At 36.2% G+C, this 27,795-nt stretch overlaps 1 long non-coding RNA gene across 6 annotated transcripts; it reads right to left on the bottom strand.

Moving 5' to 3' along the window:
* Positions 1-210: 210 nt before the first annotated feature.
* Positions 211-27,795, bottom strand: LOC106752348. Of its 6 annotated transcripts, XR_001375146.1 has the most exons (11): positions 23,628-23,842; positions 16,133-16,253; positions 15,806-16,055; positions 13,551-13,796; positions 10,710-10,942; positions 9,291-9,519; positions 6,185-7,511; positions 5,921-6,111; positions 5,504-5,667; positions 1,553-1,647; positions 211-606 (listed from the first exon to the last, which is right to left on the bottom strand). It is a non-coding gene; the product is annotated as an uncharacterized LOC106752348 (long non-coding RNA). The 6 variants fall into 6 exon arrangements; XR_001375142.1 differs by lacking the exon at positions 23,628-23,842 and adding an exon at positions 26,673-27,795 and having other exon boundaries at positions 5,921-7,511; XR_001375145.1 differs by having other exon boundaries at positions 5,906-7,511.

Genomic DNA, 27,795 nt, shown 5'->3' with positions numbered 1-27,795 from the left:
TTTTAACGTCTATTTTAATGCATGTTTTGAACGTATTTTAATAACATTACATATATATATATATTTTTTTTTTAAATATGAAAAATATACATTTTTAAATATGATTTTTTTTAACGTTATTAAAATATTATAAAAAACATTACAAATATATATGATATAAAATATACTAAAATAATATTATTTTAAAAACATCACATAGAATTAAAAATATTTTAAAAACATTACAAATATATATAATATAAAATATACTAAAATATGGCCTATTATAGTCCTATTTGGGCTATTAGTGGAAATACAATTTTAAAAATGATGTTTACGATTCGTGGAATCCAAAAGATAAATAATAATATTGTCAATAACATCGCACATTGTACTCGTATAGGTAAATAACGATGAAATTCATTAATATTTATACGCTTGGAAAAAAATATGACACAATTAATATGTGCAATCACAACACATAGTACTTCTAAAACAAATCGTTCATGTGAAATGCACTCCTCCGAATGATGTATCATTGGATTCATTTTTATTTGAATTTATAAATCTGCGCAAGTTTTGTTTTGGCTCTTCTTGAGTTCTTGTCGGGGTCTTCTCGAATGTTATCTGTAAAAAATTACACAAAAATTAACACGCAATGCTGTGATATCCTTAAAAATAATGCATATATATAATAATAACTATATATATAATGTACTCTATGTTGAAAAACACATCATTAGTAGAAGTTTACTAAAAATAGATAATTATATATATATATTTTTTAATTTTTTCTAATGATCGTTATATAGAGGATATACTGTATATAATATAGAGTACATTATATACAGTATATCCTCCACACACACACACACACACACACATTTTTATACAAATCATATATATATAATTCAGTTATATATATAATTATATATATATTTTTTTTTTATTTGAAAAATATGCCTATGAAGAAAATGTCTACTTTATGGCAAAAGAATATATTACTTTCCTAGTCAACCCGATATACAGGATAAAACGATTCAGTCGCGCGACAGATTCGAAAACATATTTTGCCATTTACAGCGCACTAATGGTAATAGCTGATCGATTAAACGACTGGCTAATTAGTTTTAAGGACTAATTAGTTTTAAGGGCGATATGACATAGCTCTGAATAAAAATTTATATAATTATTTAAAATTATATAATTTCTAATGTGTGTCACATTAGAAAAATATAACAAATAAATGTTATGTGGTGTCAGAGCAGCAAATTTTATGATCTTTGCTCAAGGTTTGGATTTTGAATTAACCCTATCCTCCTTACATTTTTCTACACTGGATTAGTACGTATTAAAGACCATAAAGGCCCGTAATCTGAGCCGTTAACAATTTTTTTATACATAATCATACTATAGAATATGTCCGTAAAGATAAATATATAATTATATATGACTACATAAATTATATAATTACATAAATTACATTATATTTTAAATAATTATTATATTTATATAATAATTATTTATATAATTATATAATTATTATTAATTTATATAATTATTATATAATTACCGTAATTTTCTATTGGAGATTTAGATTGATTCGTTGTGCGTTGCTGCTCGATTGATGCTCGAAAGTTTTGTCCGATTGCGTCAACGGGAAGCCTCCTAGCGTACACGAAAAAAAATTAGTATCAATTCAAGACTCATGTTCTCATATACAAGCAAGAATATATAATTTTATACAGAGGTAAAATTTGCTTGTATGAAGAAATTCTATATAACTTCACTACAAATATCAAATTCCTGTTATTCAAAAATAATTTTCATGAATTTCATTAAGAGGTAAAATGTTGGATATATAAAAGGAATAAATGGATATCTTCAAACTAAGAATTGTATCAGTTTCAAGATATCATTTAATTCAAGCCTTATGGCAAGACAATAACGTTCTCCTTTACTGAAAAAAAGACATAATGTTGCAGTTCTAAGAAAATTTATGAATAAATTCGTAAAATAATAGTTTACGAAACAATCCCGTAAGAATTTGATTTGCTTTTACATGATGATATTGACTTAATCTTGACATAAACTGTGCAATTCTGTACACTAACATCTGCTCATCGTTAAATCAGTTCGGCTTGCAGCAATACAGACCAAATTAACTGAACGTCATCTTAGATAATTCGATGAAGATAATACCTTTTTCTGTAGAAAGATGGACGTTCAGACATTCCAAACTAAGCGAACAAGCATGAATGAACACGAACGAACAGGCATGAACGAACGCTGGCATTAACGTGGTTTTTATGAAGAATGCGCCGCAAGTATAATAATGAGTGCGGACGAACATCACCCGTTAAACAATTCCATATATATATATATATATCATAATCATACGCACATCATGGATATAATCATGTATAAATGTAATCAGGTTGTTCGGAAAAGACATACGGATAGATTTCGCGCGCTCCGCGCGTAATCAACGAGAGCGGAAGGACGATTTTATATTTATTAACGTACCTTTTCGAATCCGAGAACCTACCAAAGGATCTTCGTGGTCCTTCCCTAAGTGGTCAGGAGGTCAGGTGGAAACTTGGAGCACTAGAATGTCCACTTTCACCACGTGATGCTCCCAGTGTGGCCTCACGACTCCACGGATCCTGAATATGTCCTTTATAAAGATGCCTGCGTCACTCACCGGATAATTCGTAGTTAGTATTAAGGATTCTGGGGTTTCATCCAAAGGTTCTCCCGAGCAAGTGGGATCCCGGGATTCTTCAAGGGGTTTCAAGGGCGTGGTGTTTGTTCAGTACGAGCGGTTTTCAGTACAGCGAAATCGTCAATGCGGCGAAGCACACAGCCTCCGGTTGAACGAATTGAAAACTGTCGTCGCATGGGACCCCTCTGGACCGACCAATAGGCGTAGAGCAATATTTCACCATGATAGGAGAAATAAGCCAGAATTATTGAACAAAGAAGTACATACGTGTTTCAATAAAGTTACGGCTTTTGCCCACAGGACACGGCAGAAATTCGTGCGGTAATCAATCAACATGCCGTTTTTCGGTAAAAAGCTAGAAGTTCATCGGCTACTGCGCGAATTCCCGCTGTGCGACAAGCATTTCCGCGTCTCCTGCAGGTAGAAGCCATTTGAGTAAAACGGGGTATACAATGAGAATTTAAGCTCTAAGTCTTAAGAAATTGACCAATCACAGTCAGATTATTCGCCTCGTATTCGACTGTGATTGGTCAATTTCTTAATGCTTAGAGCTTAAATTCTCATTGTATACGTCGCTTAAAATATTACGTCCTGAAATAACATAGATTTGAAACGAACTTTCCGAACAACCTAATACATAATAGCAATCACAGAAATAATTATAACTAGTCATATCTAATCATACATAATTATTTATGATTAGTATGAAATAATTATGTATGGATAAATTTCATGCATAAATTTAGTATAATTATGCTTAATTATGTATACATAAATGTATACATGAATTTAGTATAATTATGCTAATTATGTATATTCATACATCACTTATATATGAAATATTATGATTACGTATGAAATATTTTCTAACGGGCAGCGAATGTGTTCTACCTCGTGACAGTGCTTCAAAGAAAATATGTTACTTATCATTATTATTATTCGTATTATATTTATTATTACTTGTCTAGATTTATAAATAACACGCTTTCCTTGATGTAATGACACAAGATAAAACACATTCGTTAATGTTTGTCCGCACTCGCTCGTACTTGCAGCGTCATCCATACTAACTTTTTCGGACTTTGATGAATTGTTAATAGCATCAATTGTATCACCTCTATGATATAACTTAAATTGTTTGAAATGAGATGAATAATCGATGAATCGTGAACGCAGAACAAAGCACATTATTAACTCTTCAACCATTTTATGGATTAGATGGACCCGATGAGTAGTGTCTGAAGAGCTATAGCGAGGAGAAGTGCGTGATTTATGAATGCTTCTTGAAAAATCCAAATCCAAAATGCATTCCTGAAAAATCGTTCAATTAATAAAAGCGATCTGTCCGTTAGATGTGGTGGGCATTGTGGTTGCGTATAAATCGATTATCGTATAATCGATGCGTAAACCGGTCATAATTTAACCGTAAACAATTGGTAGCGTAGGACGACTGGCTACATATTAATTTAGTGGTAATAGATTACATGACGATCGGCCATGTTGAGGGAGCGTTTAATTTGAACGATATCAAGAGACGCGGGAACGTCTCGTGCGAAGTTCAAAACAATATACATATTTTTGGAGGTATATGCATGCAAATCGATCCCTCAATTGCCGTAATTATATATAGTTAAACTGTGATCAAGTTCTCAGGAGTCTTGTCCGATATCTGTATATAACTTATGTAAGCAACTCATGTAAGCAACTCAAACAAATAATCTAAATATACATTGATTATTCAATATCCCAAGCAGCATCCCGTAGCAAAAGTGTCGCAGTATCACAATTATGCTGCTCTGTTACAATTCCATTTTTTAGTTAAAATATATACATCTTGAAGTTTATGTCTATTTATAACAAATTATTTAAGAAATATTTTAATTGCTAAAAGATATTAATATATTAATATATTAACAGATATTAATATATTAATATATTAACAATATTAATTTATAACGGAGCAGTATAATTGTGATACTGCGACACTTTTGCTACGTAAGATATGTATTAGGGGTTCTAAAACATATGTTCTTCGAACGTTCCCACTTTGTTTGAATATAATCAAACCAAGTGAACGTAAAGCAAACGTTCCTAGAACGTTTACGTGCTGCTTGGGATTATTGTTGAAGTAATCAGTGAAACATTTTTCATCGTCGTTATCATCTACGAACTAATGGGCCCTCGAAAAACTGCTCATATCATTCTCAATATAACAAAAACAAAAAATACAACATAAAAATAAAGAAAAATAAAAAACATAATAATAAATAATAAAAGAAATAAAAAAGAGTAAGGAAACATATTTCGAATGCATATCAGTCATATTTTTCTCTATTGGAATCATATTTCAACTTTGTCATTTTATCGTGGCAGCTTAAAGAAATAAAATGTAAAAAGAATGATTTTTTAAGTAAAATACTACCTAAAATGCTACATATTCACGAGAGAATACCGTTTAAATCAGAGAATTTTTCATCAACTTAAAAGTCGATTTAATATTAACGATAATAATATTTATTTAACAAGAAGCTTTCTTTATACTGATAAATGAACTAATAAACAGTTGTTTAACACTTTCTTGCTATTTGGATTTGTTCAGAATGCACGAATTTAAAGTTAAAGAAAAAGAATTCCACTCTCAGCGATATTATAGCGACAGCAATTAATAGCATTAACAGTGTATATGAGTAAAATCAATATTCAGGTTAAACAATATTTTTATTGCATAAATGTAACATAACCTTTGTTTTTTGAGAAAGAAAAGGAATAAGAATAGATAGCTCTATTGTTTCCACTCACCAAGGCAGGTCTTATCTTATTAGAGATCTGGTAATGTGATAAGGCAGCGCTGGCTACCGGTGACCCCAACAAGCTTTTTGCTAGTAACATTCAAACTTGAATTGTTTTTGCTCCAGACAACCTTTCCATAGCCAGATATTTTATATTTCATTTAGATTAATATCCTGTCCATGAAAAAATAATTTGTTAAACAATAATAAAAATAAAAAATATATGTCATTATATAATGCCGATATGATAACTGTTATTTTTGAGAATTAGATTATGGAGGACATTAAATGTGAGAAATAGAAAGTCTTCTATCGGTCTGTCCTTCATATCTATACTGCTGAACTAAGAAATGTGATAAGTTAAAGCAAGAAGTGCAATAAGTCAGAGCAAGACAAATATATGTTTTCTCACTTCAATTTAACGCACCAGTGCAGTTAATCCTACAAGGGGACATCTATCTCGAATTCCCGTCGAGTCTCCATCAAATTCGTGTAAGGAAACCGATTCCACATAGATTTTGCGTCGATCTCGCGTGTGGATCCCGCGGATGTTCTTATAGGGAAAGAACAGACCAAATGTATCGAAAAGACGGAAATGTGTTGATTTTTCTCGATGTGCTGAAATATTACGCGCCGCTCGATTAGTATGGAAATTAACGTTTACATTACCTTTTTTACAATCGGGACAAACCGTCTTTCTCGCCTGTAATGAGTCCTGCGTCATTCGCGGCGACGGCACGGATCGATCGCGCTCCAGCTCCGCCAACTCCAAATTGAAAGCGTAGTTTCAAGTGAATCTAAGTAAAATCCACAGTCGACATTGAAATTTACTAGTATTTCGTCACGATTATCGATTCGGTGTGATGACGTAAATTTAAATTCGAGGTTACGATCCTCAATCTCCATCGCGATATCACGGCTAACACGATGACGGACGGCGTTAAACGTCTCTTGTTTCACCGTGACACCGGGAACAAGATATAACGACGGGAAAGAAGGAGCGAAGCGCGAGTTCGCTGCCACCTCTGCTGGCAGTGACTTTTCTTCTAACATATTCAAAACAACTGGATACGCGGCGCGAGGAATCATTCGTATCGTTCGTGGAAATTCATGACATAGTAAGTGTCGGTCCACAATATGTATTTTGAACCTTAAGCTTCAAGAAATTGACCGGTCACAGCCGAATGTGAACAAATTAACTGTGATTAGTCAATTTCTTAAGGCTCAAAACCTACCACCTATTGCAGACCGACATTAACATTGATGAAATCTAGAGCGCGCATGACCGTGCACGCATCTTCGCGGCCGTTTATCGCGCATCCAGGGTTGTAAATAATCACATAGATTGCTCTAATTATTCATGTCGGTGCAGTCGTCGTCCGTCATCGTTTAATTTACTAGATCAGCTGCCGTCCAGGCAAGGAAAAAATTAGATATGCCGATGAAGCCTCCCACATTGTCGAAATATTAAGACGGAAGACGCGAAAAGAAAAAACGCGAATTAGCGCGGGCGACACAATGCCATGGCTCGACAGTGGGAATGATATTTCCATGAGGTGGGGGTGCTATTCGGCTCGTCCTGGGATAGTCGTCGGGGACCTGATCTGGAAACCAGTCGGCCAGCCAAGTCTGCTGGAATCTCTTCCGCGGACCAATCAAATCTCGGTCAATTCTGTTGCTGAGAAACGCGATATTGTAGAGAACTGGTCGGTTCACACGTCCCATACGCAGATCGTACGATTAACGGGAATATTGAATTTTCCATTTTTCTTTTTCATCTTTAGCCATTTTCACCCTCAGAAGTAGGTTCAGTGAGAAGTGCTTGAAGAAAATCCGATCGCAGTTGTCGAGAAAGTGAAAGAAAAAGGAGGGGGAGATTCATTCGAGACGGTGAATTAAAAGTCGTAGGCATCCAGAAATCTTCTCGGTTTATTCCCGATTTTCGAAGATGAAATCGGGCGGATTGAATATCCGGTATCTTTTGGCGGCAGGACTCGTGGCGATAATCAATGGAGTACCTATGGAAAACAAAAATGAGAAGGTATTTTTTTCTCACTTTACATGAAATCAGTATTGAAGAATATGGTTCTCAAGTAAATAAATAGTGAGCGACAGCGACATACGACAAGCGTATTGTTTCATTACTCATCAATCGATATTTCGTGAAAGAGATAATTTTCAAAATTTCCCGTCTCACAGTTCCGTCGTGTTGTCGGCCGATCGATACAGGCAGATTCAACGTTGTATGCCTAACGCTTACCGTGTAAATCGAGCGTCTGTTACTAATCAGCAATACACACCGTATATCCGTGCAGCCAAATGCTCTCCGAGATTCGAGCGGCGTCGGAAAGTCACATATATATAATCATGCGAAAATACATACATAAATATACATCATCCCTTTTTACGAGAAGGGCGTGAGACCTCAGCTTGAACGTACCAAGGCACGTTGACCTCTTTTCCGCGACGTTGATTGGCTCCCTCGAAATTTCGATATGCGGGTCACTCGACAAGCTACACGGATATACATGTTATGCATGTGCTAGTACCGTCATGTGCAAGTGGCAGAAGTTCGATTTATGATTATACATGCACTACTGAGGCAGATGAAACACATTCAAAGGCATTCATTTGTTTCGGCGTGCAAGTTTTTTAATTAAATTCAGCGTTTCAAGTAATTAGTCCACGGCAATACCGTTGGAAAGTTATAAATATTTAAATAATATTAGATAGTTAATACACGCACGAAAAAACTCGACAGATCTGTGCTGAACGTTTAGAAACGTTATTTATGATACGTTAGAATATATTAAGCTCCGTATTTACTACAGAAAACTGATCAAATGTTAGGCCGTGAGGAGCCGAAACACGGGTCTTGCATGGATGAATGAGCATATAATTCAGGGTTTTCCCGCGAAATAAAATCAAGAGATTGGTTGCGTTCGGAAAATCGAACGAAAAGCGATCAGTGAGCGGTCTTTACTATTAAATCTCTAGATTTAGACCAATTATGTTGATGAATTGTTCAACTGTTGTACAACTGTTCGTGCTTTCCGAACGCAATTCTCGCGAACAGCAATTACCACGCTTTATCCGAGGATGTCCTGGAACGTCCTCAGAACGCAGGACGTCTTTGAGACGTCGCTCTGAGATCTTGATCTCCAGGATAAAGGACGTCCCCGGATAAAATGTGTTATGTGAGATCCGACTTACTGACTTGAGTAATGTTTTTTCAATTTGAAGCATTTTAAATTATGTTGAATGGACTTGGAGTCTTTCGAATTTTATAACAAATCTAGTTGTTAATTTTGAAAGTGGCTTAACTCCATTTATAGTAAGAAAACATATATTATTCACTTAATAATTGCTATTATTTTAATAGGAATTGTAAATTTAACTTTCTTCGATATACCTCAATTTAAATATAAATGGACATAGGTCACTTTCAAAATAAACGGCTCATATATGTCCGTCTCCTTCCAAATCGAAAGCGATCGGAGCGTACGAGGTCTGTCCGGAAAGTATCCGACCTTGTGCTTTGTATCCAGGTGTGCTATTGTCAACAAAAGGTGTTCACCATTTAGTGGAGACCTTCGCGAGTACTCCCACCAAACGGCACGATACAACAGCTGTTCAGTCGGTAACGATTGTTACGCTGACTGATACGTTGTGTAAACGTTGAACCTCGTATTCAATAATTTTGGTAAATTAAAGAATAATTATTGTGTGTTGCGTACGTACGTGCGTGTGTGCGTGCATAAGTGTGTGTGTGTATATATGTGTAGAATGATACGTACGATATTTGAATTTCGTGTTAGAATTGTCAGTTCCTCATCTGAATAAGTACACAGCATATTCGGACGTCTTCCAGTAGGAGAAGTTTGCGTACGGTGCGATAGCACACATCCACTCACATCCGGCTGATGCCCGGTAGAGTCCTTCCGCTGGACCAGCAATTAGGACATTTTATATTAAATTAGCTGATCACCTGTGTCGACTATCGAAGGCCCGTCCTCCCAATATCTCCTGAAAAAGCAATTCTTATTAACTATTGGAACGATAACAATATCTAATAAAACAGACACCAAACCAACACTTTTTGAATACGCGTCATTAGTTTCATTATATAGGAAATTTTTATATATAGGAAATTTTTTAACCTTTATATATAGGACATTTTTTAACGGGCGTGCCGCACGTAAGTGCATCCGTGAATCCGACGCAGGAGTCCTCTCTTCCACTATACTAACGTAGTGGATTTTCATGCGAGTTAACACGCACAAATTGTAGCTGTTATACCGAACTGTATTAGTAATATACACCGATTGATAATGAGCCATTATTCAATTTGCAGGTGGCGAAAGTAAATGAGAGAATATCGAAGAATGGAAAGTGGGATTGTGGCCGCCCATCGTTAGAAAAAGTAAATCCACCATGATGTCCATTATGTCCCGATAAACCTCCGTGTTTGCGTATAGAAAATTATGAAAATAATCAAAGTACTCAAAATAACGTTACAAACACGACAGTAACTTTACCACCTATGCTACAGTACAATAACAATACTATAACTAAATCTATTCCGAAAAATTTCCGAAAAAATAAAGGGGAGTACCGTTCAAAGAATATACATATATTTAGATCATCACGCATAGATAATATGATAAGAAACAAAATTAATAAGTCAAGTAAATTAATATTTAACTTTTATTTAAATTTTCTCATTATATTAATTTATATTTTTAATGATGATATTTATAATTAGAATAATTTTATTAAAATGTAGTGTTATAATGTTGCAGTTTCTGTAATTCGCTAAAGGCGAATATATATATATATATATATATATATATAATATTTAATATAAGTGTATTTAATATAAGTAATTATGAAATTCATTTGTTATTTTATATAATTTGCGAAACGTCTCTTTCTGTATTTATCTTAGTTCAGTTATATGTAAGTCTATGTATATTTAGTATAATATATTAAGCATATATAGTTTAATTATATATAGGTAATTTTGTATCTGTACATACAGATCTCAAATTAATCATCACATCCCCGTGATGTGCGAGTAGAACGGGTGAAATTGAGCAGAAAAATCGTGCGCCATTTTGCAAAATTCGTAATAGTTAGTGAGAAATTAATTATTTCGCCTGAGTTAATGAACACACGGGAAAAGATCGGATACTGCATAAAGAAGAATGGCTTACTTCTGAAGATCTCCTGGTGCATCATGTTTAGACGCATTATTGATCAGGCACAACAGGTTCGTTTTTGGTTCGACATAGATAGATTCGAATGTAATCGGTCAAAGAAATCATTCAATAATGCCTCCTTCCTTCCGAGAAGAATCTCTGGAGAATTGTAGTCTCTGGAGAAATGTAGATAATTGAAGGAGAATCTCTGGAGCATGTTTATCAGATGGTTCCGATGTTAGCAACTGCTAAATAGAATAAATATACGTATATATACGTTCCGAATTCAAACGATGAATAATACAAACGTTGCATGGCTATATGAACGTTAAATGACTGTAAATGACTTATATGTTACATTATTAAGATCCGTATTAATAAATGTTGTTAAGACAGTCTTATATATAAAATAAATGTATCTAAACAACTTATATTTTTTATTATTTATTTATGTCAATAAATTTTATTTCAATGTTAAATTATATTATGCCAATAAATTTTATTTCAATACTTCAAACAATTTCCAAAATTTTTTCGATGGCCTAATATATAAGGAGCAAAGTTGTAGGGCTGAAAAAAATCCAATGGTGATAAAAGTTTGACTTTAAGCGGAGCCCTGTCAAGGTCATATGAAGATCAAGTTACATTTCTTAAATAGAATCTCCTATATTTTATTTTGTATCCTTGTGACTTATTTCAAGAATTCCCCAAAACACTATATAATAAAGTATTTTTTTCGTTAAATACATTTCAAGTTATGAGGCTTGAATGTCATGGTACCGCCGGCATTAGCATTACCCAAGGTGTACCGCGTGGAGGTTGCACGGTCGGATTTACACCTCTTTTGTGTATGCATTTACGTGTGTGTATATGTCACACAGAGATAAGGTTCTACAATCGCCGAATACCGCTATGAGATGTCGAAGAAACGCAACCGATGAAGTAAAGAAAAGTATTGCTGCCTATGATAAATTGGCCAGTGTTAATTATTATTGTCTAGTAATTTTATCACTTATGATGATAGGATGATAGGATGATAGGCGGTAATACTTTTTTTCTCTTTTTGATAAGGGTGGTCCAATGAGAAGAATTCATTTTTCGAAGGTGAATCCTCTCTATTGGACTATTGGTCGCGTTCCGACAGCAACATACGACGCATTGTAGAATGCGTGATCTACAACGAGCAATAAGAGTATATTTATATAAGAAGTAAAAATACGAAGTTAACTAATTAAGTCGATTATTCTTCTTACATTCGTGATCGGTCAATTTCTCACTCTTACTTCTTACGAACGTACTCCTATCGCCCATTGTAGACTAAGCTTACATACGACGTCCAATATCCAATAAGGGAATACGTTTTTTGAGGATAAACGTGTTGCTAGCAAAGAATCTTAAGGAATGAAATCTCCTATTGGATATCGGATTGTCGTACACGTCGGATGCAATGCAAATCGTCCGTAAGTTGCGTTCTGCAAAGCGCATCATGTGCGTCATGCCGCGTATTACTGTTCGAACACGTTCCGCAAATGCACAGGATAAAGACTATTTTCCACGGAACATAATGTTAAACAAGCATTTTATTGGTTACACATCATCTTACGAGATAAGAATTAATTGAAAAAGATTGAAAATGTAATTAATAATTTAAATGCTGAAGATGAAAAAAAAAACACTTTAGGTAAGTAAATTAAAAGAAATATGTAATATACTACGCATATGAAGTGGTAAAAGCATAAACTATGTTATATTTTCTGTATACGAGGGTTGTTTGATAAGTATGGTAAACAATTAAGAAAATCGATCTTTTTCAAGACAATTTTATCTTTCAACGGCGGTGCGTTCTGACACCCGACGGTGCGACACACATGGTGTTCTTGTAGAACAGGGCTATTATTTCATAACAATTCACGAGCAACCGTATCGGATCAATACGCGTGTTGCGCAGCTTTTTCGCCCTATATTATACCTGCGCAGGAACAGCCTGGTCAACTCGGAGAATAAGGGTGCTTTCACATGCTAACTTGCGTAACTTACGTCAGCCAATTAAATCGTTTCAATTACCCAATTACCAATTACCACGGCGGATTTGATTGGCTGACGCGATTTACGTTTACGCAGCATATGAAAGCACCCCATGCACAGTGCGATAATACATATCCAATACAATCGTCGGCCGACGCCTAGTTTTTTCGTTGGACCATCAATTATAAAATTTTATATTAAATTAGCCGATCACCTGTGCAATGTCTTAAATATAAAATCTAATTGCGAATATCGACTTTTTGATTTTCAGAGCATGCTCGTTAGTCCGAATATGCAATATGCAGTGAGTAGTAAGCCTTAAGCCGTAAGAAATTGGCCAATCGCAGTCGAATTATAACAATATCAATTCGCACTGTACTTTAAACGTCTATTCGGATAAAGTTGCATGATCACGTATGCATGAGTCTTGGTCTATAATAAGTGTTTTAAGCTCTGAGCTTTAAGAAATTAACCAATCATAGTCGATTATTCACCTCACATTCGACTGTGATTAGCCAATTCCCTAAGGCTTACAGCTTAAAGCACCTTATTGTAGACCGGGACTAATTCGTCGATATAATTGGTCTAAATCAAGAGATCTAACAGTAAGGACCAATAATCCCTGACCGTTCACTGATGGCTTGTGTTTTCTGAACGCAGCCTATGGTTAAATGAGAGAGCGATATATTTTTCGAAAGCGAGTTCTCTTTGTTGAAGAATCGGCTGCGTTCCGGCACTCGATTCCGACTCGTACGATATATCGTAGACTCGAGAGCTCTCGCGTCCGCGCGAGCGGATTTAGTAACTACGTACACATGGTTGTGTACTTACCACATATTGGCAAGATGTTTCGCACTCTTATCGCACGAGGCAATCCACAGTCAATTCGGAATTCGCCTCTGACCTTCTGTGCACGCTTCCAGATATTCCGACATCCGTATGGTCAAAGTTGAACGGAAACAGCCATTAACCGATAGCCAATAACGAGGTACCCGTAGAGAATCTGTAGCGGTATCTGTAGCGGCTAAATTGCGATATTTTTGTCACTCGGCAGCTATTCCAACAGTCCTGTCTCAACTGCAAATGCACACAGCAATATAATTACATGAAATATCGACAGTTGATTTAATTTTGAGGGGAGAATTTTTGGTGCTTCGACTAAAATGAACACCCTGTAAAGTAATTTGTCAATAATTTGCAGATTGGCGGCCAGAATTGATTAGAATCCGTCGACGGATTCATAGATATTGCAAATATGCCGGGCTTCATGAGAGATGTTTGGGTAATTTCACATTAGAATGCGGACGGAAGTGTCCATTCATTAGTATTTTTGAAAAATTGTTTCTAAACACACAAATTCCACGAGCTAAAAATCGTGCAAATAGGTATATATTTGAGTGCGGTGATATTTAATACGACGGGTATAAAAGATATTTAAACGTTTTACATAATTTAAATGCCGATTTTTGAACGAACAAATTATTAATATATGCGAGGTTAATGATTTCTGAATAACGGCCAATGCGTGATAGGGAATGGTGGAAATGTTATAACTCGTCTTTATACACTGTCCGTTGTTGTCAGAAAATCGTTAACAAATTTGCGCTATTTTTAATGAAATTTCGTTGAGATTTTGCAAAGTACATCTTACCGCATCATGCATATACATTCGCTAATATTGTTCAATAAATTCTTTGATAAATATTGTGAAATTTACAAAATGGTAGTGCATTTTTCAGTTTGATCTGCTTTCTCTCTCTCTCTCTCTCTCTATCTATCTGCAAGCGTTTTGTCTTTAATTGATCACCACTTCGAACATTACAACACATTTTAGAAATACATATTAAACTTTAATAAAAGTGTCATCTCAAATTTATAATCAGTCATTTTTCCTCTCAAGTTATCGTATGTTAAGCCACTCGTACTAAACATAAGCATTATCTTAAGATTATCTTAGGATGACAGTAGTGATGACCAACAATTGATAACAACCAACAAATGATAATGATAACAAAGTAATTTTGTGCTTTTCTGTGTTCTTTGTTTGGGAGCAACTACTGGTGAAATATTTTCACTTAGATAAACGAAAAAAAGTTAGCAAGTTAAAGTTAAAAACAATTAATTTAAATTAAAAATTAACCCATTTAAAAATCAGATTAAAACGTTAGTAATTTTTTAACGACTAACTAATTATTACCGAAACTTGAATACCTGTTACCATTTCGCATGAAATTAATTGCTATAAACGTGTGTTATTGTTAAGAACTTGATTAAAAAATAATATATAAATAGAAATATATTTCATCATTATCTAACGTTGGTACAGTCACATATGAATTGTTTGCAATGGTGAGATATTTAATAAGCGGCGGGGGATCTCGAAAGGAATGCTTTCTACTCAGGATTTTCTAGAGTTCACTTTGCCAACACGCATTCACTACTACCTACATAAATGTGGGTACCTGTAAGGAAATAAATATGCATACATTATATAGTGTTGTAGGGGACATGCGGCATAACGGAATATGGTCGATAATTTTTTATAGAAGAACATTTTCAATAAAATAATAATTTCACCTTTTTAAGGCTCCTGGGTAGTCGCTGCATCTGTCCTTGTTTGATGACGTTAGAAGCGAACAAACGCATGTCAAGGATTCTTGCGTTTTACGTTCAAATAAAAAGATATACTCGCAAAATGACGTTTGCGATCGATTCAGTACACTAAAATTGTCCGTGCACTTCATTTTGCGAGTATATCTTTTTATTTGAACGTAAAACGCAAGAATTCTTGACATGCGTTTTTTCGCTTCTGACGTCATCAAACAAGAACAGATGCATCGATTACCCAGGAGCCTCAAACCATTCCTTCGCTATAAAACTCATGTTTTCCTTATAGCGAATAGTCCAATTAATATTTTGATGTAGATCCAAGTCGATTTATTTATTTTTAATATGTTTAAAACTTGTTTAAACCTTAGCGTACCTATTATGGTTTCCCTACTGTTGTAAAAATCCATATGAGGAATATTTTAGAAATCTCGAATATCCATATGGGGAATATTTTAAAAATCTCGAATATTCATTACCTGCTTTTACTAAATGCTTTATTCTCCAATTGGCAATTGCGCCCGATTAAAGAGTTTACCACAAATCTGGACAACTCTTTAATTGGCATAACTGCCAGTTAGAGAAATAGTTGGAGAAACGTTGAATAATCCTCTCCATATTTCACTGCATCACTTGTACTACCTCCTGTAGTAAACAAGCCTTCTACTGGATATTCTGCTATACAAGTGGCCTGCTTGTGCTGTCAGTCTTGTGTCATCAGTCTTATACCTATATTTACATTAGAAATTTAACAAGTGATTTTGTGAACATTTCTAACACATAATTACAGCCTTTAAATATCTTACAGTTCGTCCACTAAGTTTCGGGATGGATTTAATATGTATGAATCTTCGCCGTATAAAAATGTCACCGAATCCCCATCATGACTTCCAATTATATCAACGTAGTATTTCTCGCGACTTTGTGCTGAAAAATTATTAGAATTATATGTATAAAGTGATGATATATTAAAAATACGTTGGAAAATAATAAAATGTTAAATAATTGCAAGAAGCTGTTCATGTAATTGTAAGACAATTGTTGTTAACCAACAACGATTTATTCAGTAAAATAAGAAGAAACTTCCTTGCGTAAAGTAAGAAGAATGTTCCTTACATAATGTGTATACGGAATGTGTAAATCTTTTCTTCGTATTCGTGGTGTGCAAATAGAACGAGCGAAACTGAACAGAGAGGGGGAACGGGTTCCGGATCCCGAGGAAGCTTCACACAGCCCTGTATACAAGTTGCCCCGAATCAATACGGACAAAACTCGTGGGAGTAGGACGGATCGGGGTGAACAAAAAAGTTCCATTTTGCGAAAAAGCACCGTTTTGCGAATATTCGGAATAGTTAATCCTCGGACGAACAAGACTCGCGTGAATCCGGTTCGACCCGTACAAGTATTTTGTGGAGTTTCGACTAATTTTCCTGACATTTAGGCATTTTCTATTCCCGCATTAAGTTAGAAAATATTTGAAAATAAATCGAATATATCGCGAAATATGTAAGATACCTGAATATAACGCTTTAAAAGCTTTGTCCGCGGAAGCATTAGAATACGGATCCGATCGGATCGGACCAGTCTTGTCTGGGAGTTAATGAGGATTTAATTCATCTGTGTGAGATAATGAACGCACGGGAAACGGTAGACCGGAATATCTATAAGGAGAAATGGCTCGCTTCTGAAAATCAGCAACGGCGAGAGGCGTGTTTCTTTCTGGGGCGTAGCTGCGTCATATGCCGCTCGTTGCTCGCTGTTGCTACGCGGAAATTGATGCTCATCGTTGCCGGGACATCTTCAGAAATAAGCCATTTTTCTTTATAAAACATTCACAGCCCACCGCTGTCCGTGCGCTCATTAGCTCGTGCGCAGATTAATTCTTCATTAACTGTCGCGAATTTTGCCAAATAGTACGTGATTTTTCTGCGTGCAGGTGGAACGGATCTCAAGAACGTATGAATCTCAAGAAAGGACGGATTCCATTGTGTCTGATGATAATATTAAATATACCGCATTCGTAACCCCCGCGATAATACATGAAGATGCCTTTCGGACTAAAAAATACACATTTCCGAGATTATTTTCACGCGTACAGCAGAAAGTTCTGATTTCTGACACCCTGTAATAAACTTTTCGGACACCCTATATAACTCATTATACAGAATAAAGAATTCAACGTTAGAAAGTGTATCTCTGTTACTTCTGAAGATACTAGAAAATATCTCCGAAGAAGAATGTTTGGCGTCGAACGGATAAATAATATAGTGACAAATATTTTTCTCTCAAGGCGTTTGTTTTTTGGCGTTCGTTTATTGGCCGACGATAAAGTACGTGGCTGTCGCGTAAGACTCACGATTCGGCAGCGATTCTTTTTTCAGAGTCTCGAGGGGCCAAAAAGCCCGTTCTCACTCGCGAGCCGGTTAACGCGTTATTTTATCTTTGCCCCGCATTAGATATGCGAAAAAAATAAAATGACTGCGTTCAGCAGGGAAAGGGCAGTTTAGCAAGCTCCTTGCTCGCTGCCAGCGGCTCAGCAACTGTTGTAAACCTGTTTTCCGCCGAACGACACCAGGCGACTTTAAACTTTTCCAACACGTTTGTTAATGGTGATCACCATTTTGCCCAGCATATTTCTATACGACACGCCGGACCGCTTAGTAAACGTGTTGGAGCAGCGTAAATTGCTAAAATGTCGTTCAGCAGAAAATCTTACAACAGCAGCAAAACGCAGCGGAAAATATTTAATAGCTGCTTTTCCTGCTAAACGCATCTATTGACTTGTAACGTGATCAGCGCTACACACACACACACACGCGCGCGCGCACACACGCAACACACATTATTCTCCGCGTGGAATCTAAACCGTGACCTGATTTCTCATTCGTTCGATCGGTCATTCTCGCACCCCATTGGTCGGTAGCAACGCTTCGCGCAATTCGCTTATCGCAACTCGCACACATATACGTCTACCGCTCTCTCTCCTTCGTAATATCCGTTTCGAGACTCATTCCTCGTTTGTCTTTCTCTCTTTTCTCCGAATTTTAATTTCGGCCAGCCTGACGCATCCACGGCGTCGACTGTAAAAAAAAAAGCGTAACATTCCAGATACGTAAGATTTCAAACCTTAAACTAACTCGGTTATCTTTCCTTTTAATTTGCAATATGCATCTAATCTAGGAAGCAACACTAAGTAATTTCAACGCAGTATAAATGAGCAAAGCACACATATTTTATCGCTATTGTAATATTAATGTTCCTTTATGATGTTAATACGGCTATATGGAAGGAGAAATGCTTATAATGTTAATACAGTTTAACATTAATAAAAGAATAAAATGTCCAGCGTGTCAAATGTACGCACGTACACGGCACGTGCGCTAACAATTTGAATTAAATCTTTGGAGAACTGCATTTAAATATATTGTTTTCGGTGAATTATTGACACAATCTGACCCTTTCTTCAGTCATTTTTTTTTTATCCAGTCAGAATCGCTCATCATTTTTTCTAGTCAGGACTTAAACATTCCTCTCATTCCGCTATCGCGCGCCAGAACTTTAATTTCGCGGCTTCCCACCTACGCTGATACGACTTTTGTGATATTTGACAATCTTTAGCCTTCCATTATAACGTATCTAACATTTCTTAACCTGGGAATAGTCACCTGGGATTATTTCAGATCCCAGTAGTCAGAAAATGAAGCTCACGTCGCAGTAGTTTTTTTCACCGAATCAGGAACCCACAACTAGCTTTCATTTGAACATTTAGAGACCTGATCTATGTAACAAGAACCGGCTGTAATTCGTCTTATTCACAGTATAAGCCTGTAAAAACTCGTTGAGGTACAAAACAAGGTAATCGTTCATGTTACAAAATTAGTCAAGCATGGTAAGAATTTGTGTTATGAATACAAGACAATAATAAGTTTGAATGAGATTACGTATATTCGTACTCAGAAACTATGAAGTAACATTTACATCTGAAACTGATTGATAAAAATGTCCAGAAAAGTAGACACAGGTGCAACTATTAAATATTTAATTATTTTTATTTAAATATTTGTTATTTACAATCAACATATATAATTAACATTAATATTCATCACAGTGTGATGAATATTTTAAATTAATGTATTTTAAATTAACCGTCTTATAACTCGATACAGTTCTTTATATTATGAAACTAATTTGCCATCCGTAACAGTATCGTAATTTTTTCCTTTCGTAATTATATATCATTCTTCGCGTATTCGCGTGCCATCTTCCATTTGTTATTTATATAATTCTCATTTATACTGCTGCGATTTTTCGATCTTTTCCGCCACTTTCGCTCTTACTTTGTCGATTTTCTCTTTAGATATCCGTTCGGCCTGAAACATATTCCCTCTGGCCGCGTCAATAATTGTCTTTGCTGCTCGACTCCAACATTAATCTGCTTAGTGTTTCTCCCGTGATTCTATTCACAGTGTCATTTGTATGGAATTCAATTTCATGTAACAATTTCTACCAATATTTATCGCTGCGTAATTTTCCTAAAGCAGTTACCGAGACTATTGCAACGTTCTGCATGACTGTTCGCTTGCGGCGAACCTGTAGTGATTTTAATATGCTCATTTCGGGCATAAATTCTGCGAACTCATTAGAAATAAAATTCATACCTCGGTCGAAAATCAGAACTTTCTCAGTTTCCCACTCATTTTACAAATTTCAAGATTACGAAATCATTGTGTTCTTTCAGAGAGAATTAAAAAAATAAAGCTACATGCTGCAAAAAATTTACTGCGTGTAATTTCTCGTCTATAACGTCACAAAACCAATATGAAACGGAGGGAACCGAGCTTTAAATCCACGAGTATCAATGCGACAAATAAAAAAAGGAACAAGGCGTACCTAAATCTACAGCGAATTGTGTGCTCAAGGCTTATAACTTCCATCCACATTCACCTAACCCAGCAATTGGAAGAGGGGGAATTTCCAACGCCGAGGGGGATTTCTAAATCCAACAACTTTTGTAAAGAATATATGTTTTTATCTGACCATTTCCTACGAACAGGGGTGGTCAATTAACACTTTCACAACCGCATGTTAGCGCAGTGAAACGTCGCCAGTGGCCGGCAATATTTTGGAAGAAAAAACTTTACGTAAATTCATGAAACAATTAACATTATTATTATAAATCAATAATCAACATTATTATACAACAATATTCTTTAGTAGTCAGATTCCAGATTCTTTAGTAGTCAAAAAGTTTTGCGTAATAAAATTTTGCATCATTTAAGTATCTGACGTGCTAAGAAAAGTTTTGCAAGTGGCTTGCCACTGGTACCACGTGGGAGTCACCGGCAAATAGCGACTGGCCTATCAATGGTACCACGTGAGTGTCACCGGCAAATAACGACTGGCCTACCAATGACACCACATGAGTGTCACCGGCATACAACGACTGGCCTGCCCATGACACCACATTAGTGTCAGCGGTTGTAAAAGTGTTAAAATGGAACACCTCGTATATATAATAACATTATAGTTGTTCTCGAGTATATTCTAACAGAGAGTCGATCCTCGTATGTCGTCGATTGTTGTCTTTTGGATCTCCACTCAAAGATTCACCTCACTTGAACCTCACTTAAATGCAAAGACACCGAATTAACTTGTACACTTGATAATAAATAAATAAGGGCAGGAGATAAAAGTTTAACTGCTTTCATTGACACGGGCGGCGATTTAGCGTTAATGCGCGCGGAACAATATATTAAACTAGAATAGCTCGAGTTGATTAGAAAAGAAATTAAATCTCGCGGAGTCAGTTTACAAAGTAATGCGACACTAGGAGAGTTTGATGACGCGAGTATCACGATCGACGGTAATACCTATTCGATTACATGTGATTTCTGACACGTTAACCCTCAAATAACACGATTAGTTGAATCCGACTGGATCCATATTCTAATGCTTCCGCGAGCACGCTTATAAAGCGTTACATTTCAGATATTTTACATGTTTTGCGATATATTTGATCTACTTTTAAATAATATCGAACTTATTCTATACATAGGAATAATATAAATATACATTACATAAGCATAAATCATAAGGATATCGTCATAGGCTCACTGCTTATCGTCCGCGATCATCGAAATCAAACAACGACGACTGCATATTAGACGTGGATAAATTACCGGCTCGCACGATATCGAATCCACGCAGTGGCGCAAACATACAAGTGTAATGAGAGGAGAGGAGATTCTCTCAAATCTGGGTAATTATCCAGCAAACATGATGATGTAATAATGACGTCTATGACATTTGACAATGTCAACGCAACTGCCGACTATTTCGTTCAGACTTTTCAAACGTACGTCACGGGTAGTCGCCTCGATAAATTAGACGAATATAAATTAGAAAATAGTTTTGATAAACATAAATTAGAAAATAGTTTTGACGAACATAAGTTGGAAAATAGCTTTGTGTTATGATGAACTATTCCACTTGCATGTTCCCTTGTCAGTCTATTATATAGATGTCTGCAATATGGATGTTATGCGCGTCTAGTAGAGTCGCTTGTCGAGTAGTGGGAGCTCGAATTTCTCACGAGTACGAAACATTGCACCCATTTGACACTCAATAATTGAACGATAACGCCGAAAATGACATCCAAGTTGACAATCAATATCAAGATTTTCGTTGTATTTTTCGTTAGGGCAGGAAGATTGCATAAGTCTCCTAAAATCGTCGCAATGTAACGAACGAATGGATAGACCGTGCTCTTGGAACTCTCTGGGCAAGTTATAAAGAAGATGTCAAGAGTTCAACACTGTATTCATTTATGGGATACCATTAGCAAATCCTGTTATATTTCTGCTAGTAAGCTATCGACAAAATTTACGGCAGATACTGTGCAAAATCCACTTCTGCAGGTCTGGCTGACTTTATGTCGGGCAACATTCATTCAATGTATTCCCAATGAATGTCAATATAATCAGTATTGGACCAATGTACCGCCAATGAATAGTGTTACTAGTTGAAAGTTAATGCGGACGCGATGGATCGAAATCTGCCACAAATGCGTGATCGAGTTTGCTGGCGCTTTGCTGGCATATTTCTACCATTTTGTTATCTGGAATATTGTGAGAGGGAGAGAGAGAGAGAGAGATGTATATTTCTCATTGGGTCAAAGTAGTGTCAAAATATCATTATTATTAATGACACGATATCGTGAGATATCTTATTAGAATATCCTGGATATGGAGGATATTAGGATATCTGTCGAATCGCATTTAGAAATCTGAGACAATTTGGAATATTCCGAGGATAAAGCGCGCTGTTTAGGAGGCAACGTTGACCTCGTCTAGGAATAAGACAGGTGACCACTATAGGATCGATACTGCGGAGGTATACATTATGAAGTGAGATGAAAATAATATAGCACATTTTTTTATTTAAATAAAATAATCTAAAATTACTTTGTTCTACCTCGTTTGTATCAACAGAATTATTCCGCAAAGAATATTCTATGACTACAATAATTCATTCGTGTGGTATTTAATCAATGATTAAACATTGCCCTGATGGAAACATTTTATTGAAAATATAATGGAAATGTATTTGAAAATCTCTCTCTCTCTCTCTCTCTCTCTCAACTGATCCCATTTCATTATCATTTTATCAATATTTCTATAAAAAATTATTTTAACTGATATTTCAACAATTTTTCTTTAGAAAGTCACGTAGTATTCAGTTATATTGATACTAGGATATTTTCAAATTCGTTGTATGTACAATCAATAATTCAGTCATTTTAAGATCAATTTCACTTCTTAAACGGCAACATATAGCTTTTTTTTACACCAATTGATCGTTCTGATATCGAAAAGTGAAGATAAGATATACCTTATACTGAAAAATATCAGAATAAAAAGTAAAATATCTCGAGAAATATTCACTTTTCGATGATTTTACTCTGGTGATTTATACGCAGAATGAACTGAGAAGTCGATTTGTGTTAAGAAGAAAACTATATGATTTTATTAAAATAAATGAAACTGATCTTGAAGTGACCTCGAATTATTGACTGTGTAACGAAGTTAAGATCATCAAAATATGTGCCGCTCAAAACCCAAGAACTTTTGTTCGGAACATTTCTATCTATTTTACTTTACTTTTTATATAAACGTTTTACGTTTTTTTATACAGACGATTTTTATATAGACCTCTCAATGTAAACGTCACCTTGCATGCATGTCCAATATAAATATCGAATATTCGAATGATATATCGTCTGCGATAAAAGTTGCTACTTACTTAGTGATATCCTTATGTTGCGCATGTTCTAATATGATATTCGTATGCAGGATGTCCCGCGTAACGCGTCCGAAGCCACATAAAATGGGTGCCACAAAACTCGAGAGGTACATAGGAAAACATGGTCGTAGTCACTGCTTTTCGCACCACCGCGTCAAGTTTCGAGTCATTAAAGAAGATGGGCAGGCGAGCCGGCGCGCGTGCGACGTTGACCAAACGAGCTGTGAAACNTCGTGGACACTCACGAATCGCCGCGTTCCCCCGCCCGCCGTTCCGGGACGCAGCGACGCAGAGAACGCGGCGGAGAAACGCGGCGATTCGTGAGTGTCCACGATTGCGCGCGCGCACGATCGTACATATCCCTTTTTTGCCACGGGAAGACGTTCGCTACCAGTAGTGGTAACGCTGCGAGTATACCGTTCCAAAAATGCGCTCTGGTATAAAAGCTCTCGGCGAGCCCGTGGGAACATGTGACGTCATAGATTTTGTCGTCACTTCCTGCTCTCGCCCGTTGCGGCCGGCGTGGCAAGGCATTCGCAGCGAAAAGATGGCGGCGCTTGAGGAAGATACGTTGGAGGAAATATGCTTAACGGACTGCTGAAGCGGAATATATGAACAATGGAATCGGAGACAATCGTTGACACCGAAAAGGGGAATGTTGTTGTCAATAAGTAAAGTGAAATAATCAATATCGCTAGTTGTCATTTTAGCAGCGGTGCTGCGAATTCGTCGTTCCGTTACGAGATGAAGAAAGCAATAGAAGCAATTACGCATCGTCTGCTGACGATTTATGACGGTTCATGACGTTACGTTGCCAATACCGGCAGTTGGATTATCGGAATGCACCATATATATGTCCATGTTTTCTTTAATAACTCGAAACATGGTAGTTGGAAAAATAATTTCGACCATGGTTTTCCACTCGACTTCTGTGGTACCCATTTTATGTGGACGCGTTACGTGAGATATTATTTCACCCTGTATATTATTATTTTTGAATATACTGAATACACTGTGGATATATGCAACATACTGAGGACATCCATACAACATTTTTCGTGGTATATCATATTTCGTATATTTACAATCGGTTTAACAGTCAGATCTTGCATCAGGGACCGTCTTGAGTTCATCCTCAGATGCTGTACGGTTAATTTCATTGGTTACGAAAAGATAGTTACTTTCATCCGGAGATGAACTTGACAATCTTGAATATTAAATCCGACGGACGTTCCACAATGCGTCGCAAACGCGTCCCGTCGCCAGTCGCGGAAGATGCAACAGTTCACTATTAGTTACTATGTACTCTATTAATTGTATAGTCACTACACGGTAATTATTAATTACAAAATGCTATATCAGATCGCAATGAGGTTTTTCGATCGGCAGTTACTGGTCTTCTCCGAGGAGTTGAAAGTTGAACAACTCTTTAGCAACCGCGACTGACTCCATTACGGCCGAAAAGGTATTTTGTAACTAGTAATTGTGCCATCGTTCGCGATTACAGACTGCCTTTTAAGGCTCAGATTTATACTTACACAGCGTAAGCGTTATTCCATGTTTATCGTACAATACACGTCGAAAGAAGACAGATCGAACGACGTTTGGCAGCGTTAACACGTGCTTACGTGTTCAAAATCGATTTAAGGTCGTTTTACATTAATTACTAATCGATTGCAACTCTCGTTGCAATAGCCAATCGGAAGCATCGATGTTGCTATTGGCGTTAAGAATTCGTCCCCTTGAACACGGAAACGCAGAAAGAGCAGCAATCGGCCAATCGGAACTCGCGCTGGTAAGTCACAATTTCCTCATTATCTACCGCTTACTATCGAGTGTGAATTCTGATTGGTCGCTACTTTTGTATCTATCTGTTTTCCCGTCCAGGACTATGAATTCTCTTTTAGACGCGCGTAGATGAGCGGGAAGACGTGGCGCTGTGAACGATGTGAATCGATCGTAACCTAACAGCGGTCAAGCTAATGGCGTTGACGTGTTCGTTAAAGTGGGGCGACGTGTTCGTTGAGGGGGTTCTTAGAACTTCTTTGGGACCGGTTACTGAAAGGAGGGAGAGAGGGGTGGGGGGACGTCTCCGCGGGTGGTGCGCAGCCATAATTAAGAAAAAGAAGAAGCTAAATATGGTTCTTAGACGTTAATTACAATATTCGAATTTTTTCGGATGTTGTTATTGACGAATTAGGTATTTTGTTTCTTATTATTCGAAAGAAATGTTATCGTGAATTACCGTGAGCCTTCTAAGAAATACAGTGAGGATTACTAAATGTAAGATATATCGATCCTAATAAGGAAGCTCCAACGGCCGACTTTACAGATTGTAATACTGTGCCCCTATTAATAATCTTTTAGGCGAAATCGAGGCCAGGCGTGTCAACAATTGTGACTGAAAACTGACAATAAACGGATTTTCTCGCTTCAACCGGCAATCTATTATTGGACTTGGTAAATGAAATGCATGTATGAATTGAACTGTGTTATCGATATATTTTATCAATTTTATTTATTTTTTTCATAAAGAAAATTATATATTTAAACTCTCCAATTTAAAAAAGTTAAAGATTTATTTTGAAAAAGAAAAAATTTCGGCATTACCCCAAAATATGAGAAAAATATTTCTTTGTATTTGTGTGCATGTTTCGTATATTCGAATAGAGAAAGGACGGAATTAAAAATGATGATTGAAAAACATTCTTTACCCATAAAGTTTGATGTCTGATAAATTATATACAACATGAATATCAATACTTTCAAATAAAGTGCACGGACAATTTTACAAGTGTACTGAATCGATCATAAATGTCATTTTGTGAGTATATTTTTTTATTTGAATATAAAACGCAAGAATTCTTGACACACGTTTTCTCGCTTGTGACGTCATTAAATAAGGACAGTTGCAGCGACTACTCAGGAGCCTTAAAATAAATTCTCTGTAGACTTTTATTCGCGGTACGGTCTGGCTAGTTTCAATGTGGTTTCTAATTAGCAAACAAAATAAAATTAGCAAACAAAATAAAGTAGTAAACTCACTCGCCATCGTTGGAAAATAACGGGACGTTGATCGATTATACTTCTGTCGCCTCTTTTTTTTTCTCATAGTTCAGGTTTAATTCGCTTGAAATCACTGAACGAGTTTGTATTCTTTTCCAGTAAACTTCAAAATTGCATTTTTACTTAAAAATTAATTGAAAACAATTTGTATGTAAAAGTCACGTGCGTGCGCGGTGAGGGTACACATTCATACGGAAAAATACGACACACGTGGCCTGTTTGAAAAAAAAAAAAAAAATTAAAAAGACAAGGGAGATAGACAACTAACTGTCTGTAATAATTTGAATAAGTCGTGATTCACTAGTGAATTTTGAATAGTCCTCGTGTGTGCGAGATGCCAATGTTATACTCCAATACGTTCCGACAGCGTGTTTGCCGCGCAACTGAATTCTGAAACTGAACTCAGTGAAAGTTAGGTCTTCATCGTTCCCTCTCTCTTGCTCCACATCACGTTGCCGAGTGTAGCTTCGGCAGCATTGTAAGAACAATGTGGAGGGGTTACGCATTCAATGGGAAGGAACTTATGAGCTGCGAGGAAACTAGTAGTTTGGTGGACCCTCGTGCGCATGCGGCCGAGCCAAAAGTACGTTATAAACATTGCCGGATTTATCATAAATATAGGTACCATTAATATCCTTGAGAGAGAGAAAGAGAGAGAGAGAGAGAGAGAGAGATGCAAAAATCCGTATTCTGTATTCACTCTTATCGATGAAATGGACCTAAGCTCGGTTTACGCTTACTGCTTGGATCAGGCCTTAGACCGGTTTTCACAGTCAGATTTTACATTTATGACCGTTTTTAAGTTTATCTTCAGACGCTCTACGTCGCTCATTTCATTGACTACGAAGTATCTGAAGACAAACTTAAGACAGTCTTAAATATAAAATTCGACTATGAATAGCGGTCTTAGAAACACTTTTGATTGATAAAAGCGAATTCAGAATATGGACTGAAGACTACAAAATTGGGTATATGGTAACTACTGAGGAAAAGAAAGTAATACAGATAATTTATATAAATAATAAGATTATTATTCTCATATATTTCCGACTTGATACATGAATATCGACATACGTTCATCACGTCATATTCACATTGTGAA

The sequence above is a fragment of the Dinoponera quadriceps genome, unplaced genomic scaffold (genome assembly GCF_001313825.1).
Source record: "Dinoponera quadriceps isolate SergipeBrazil2010 unplaced genomic scaffold, ASM131382v1 scaffold248, whole genome shotgun sequence".
In the NCBI taxonomy this organism is placed as follows: domain Eukaryota; kingdom Metazoa; phylum Arthropoda; class Insecta; order Hymenoptera; family Formicidae; genus Dinoponera; species Dinoponera quadriceps.
Note: the sequence above shows the minus strand (reverse complement) of the source record. Positions and strands in the feature narration are given on the sequence as shown.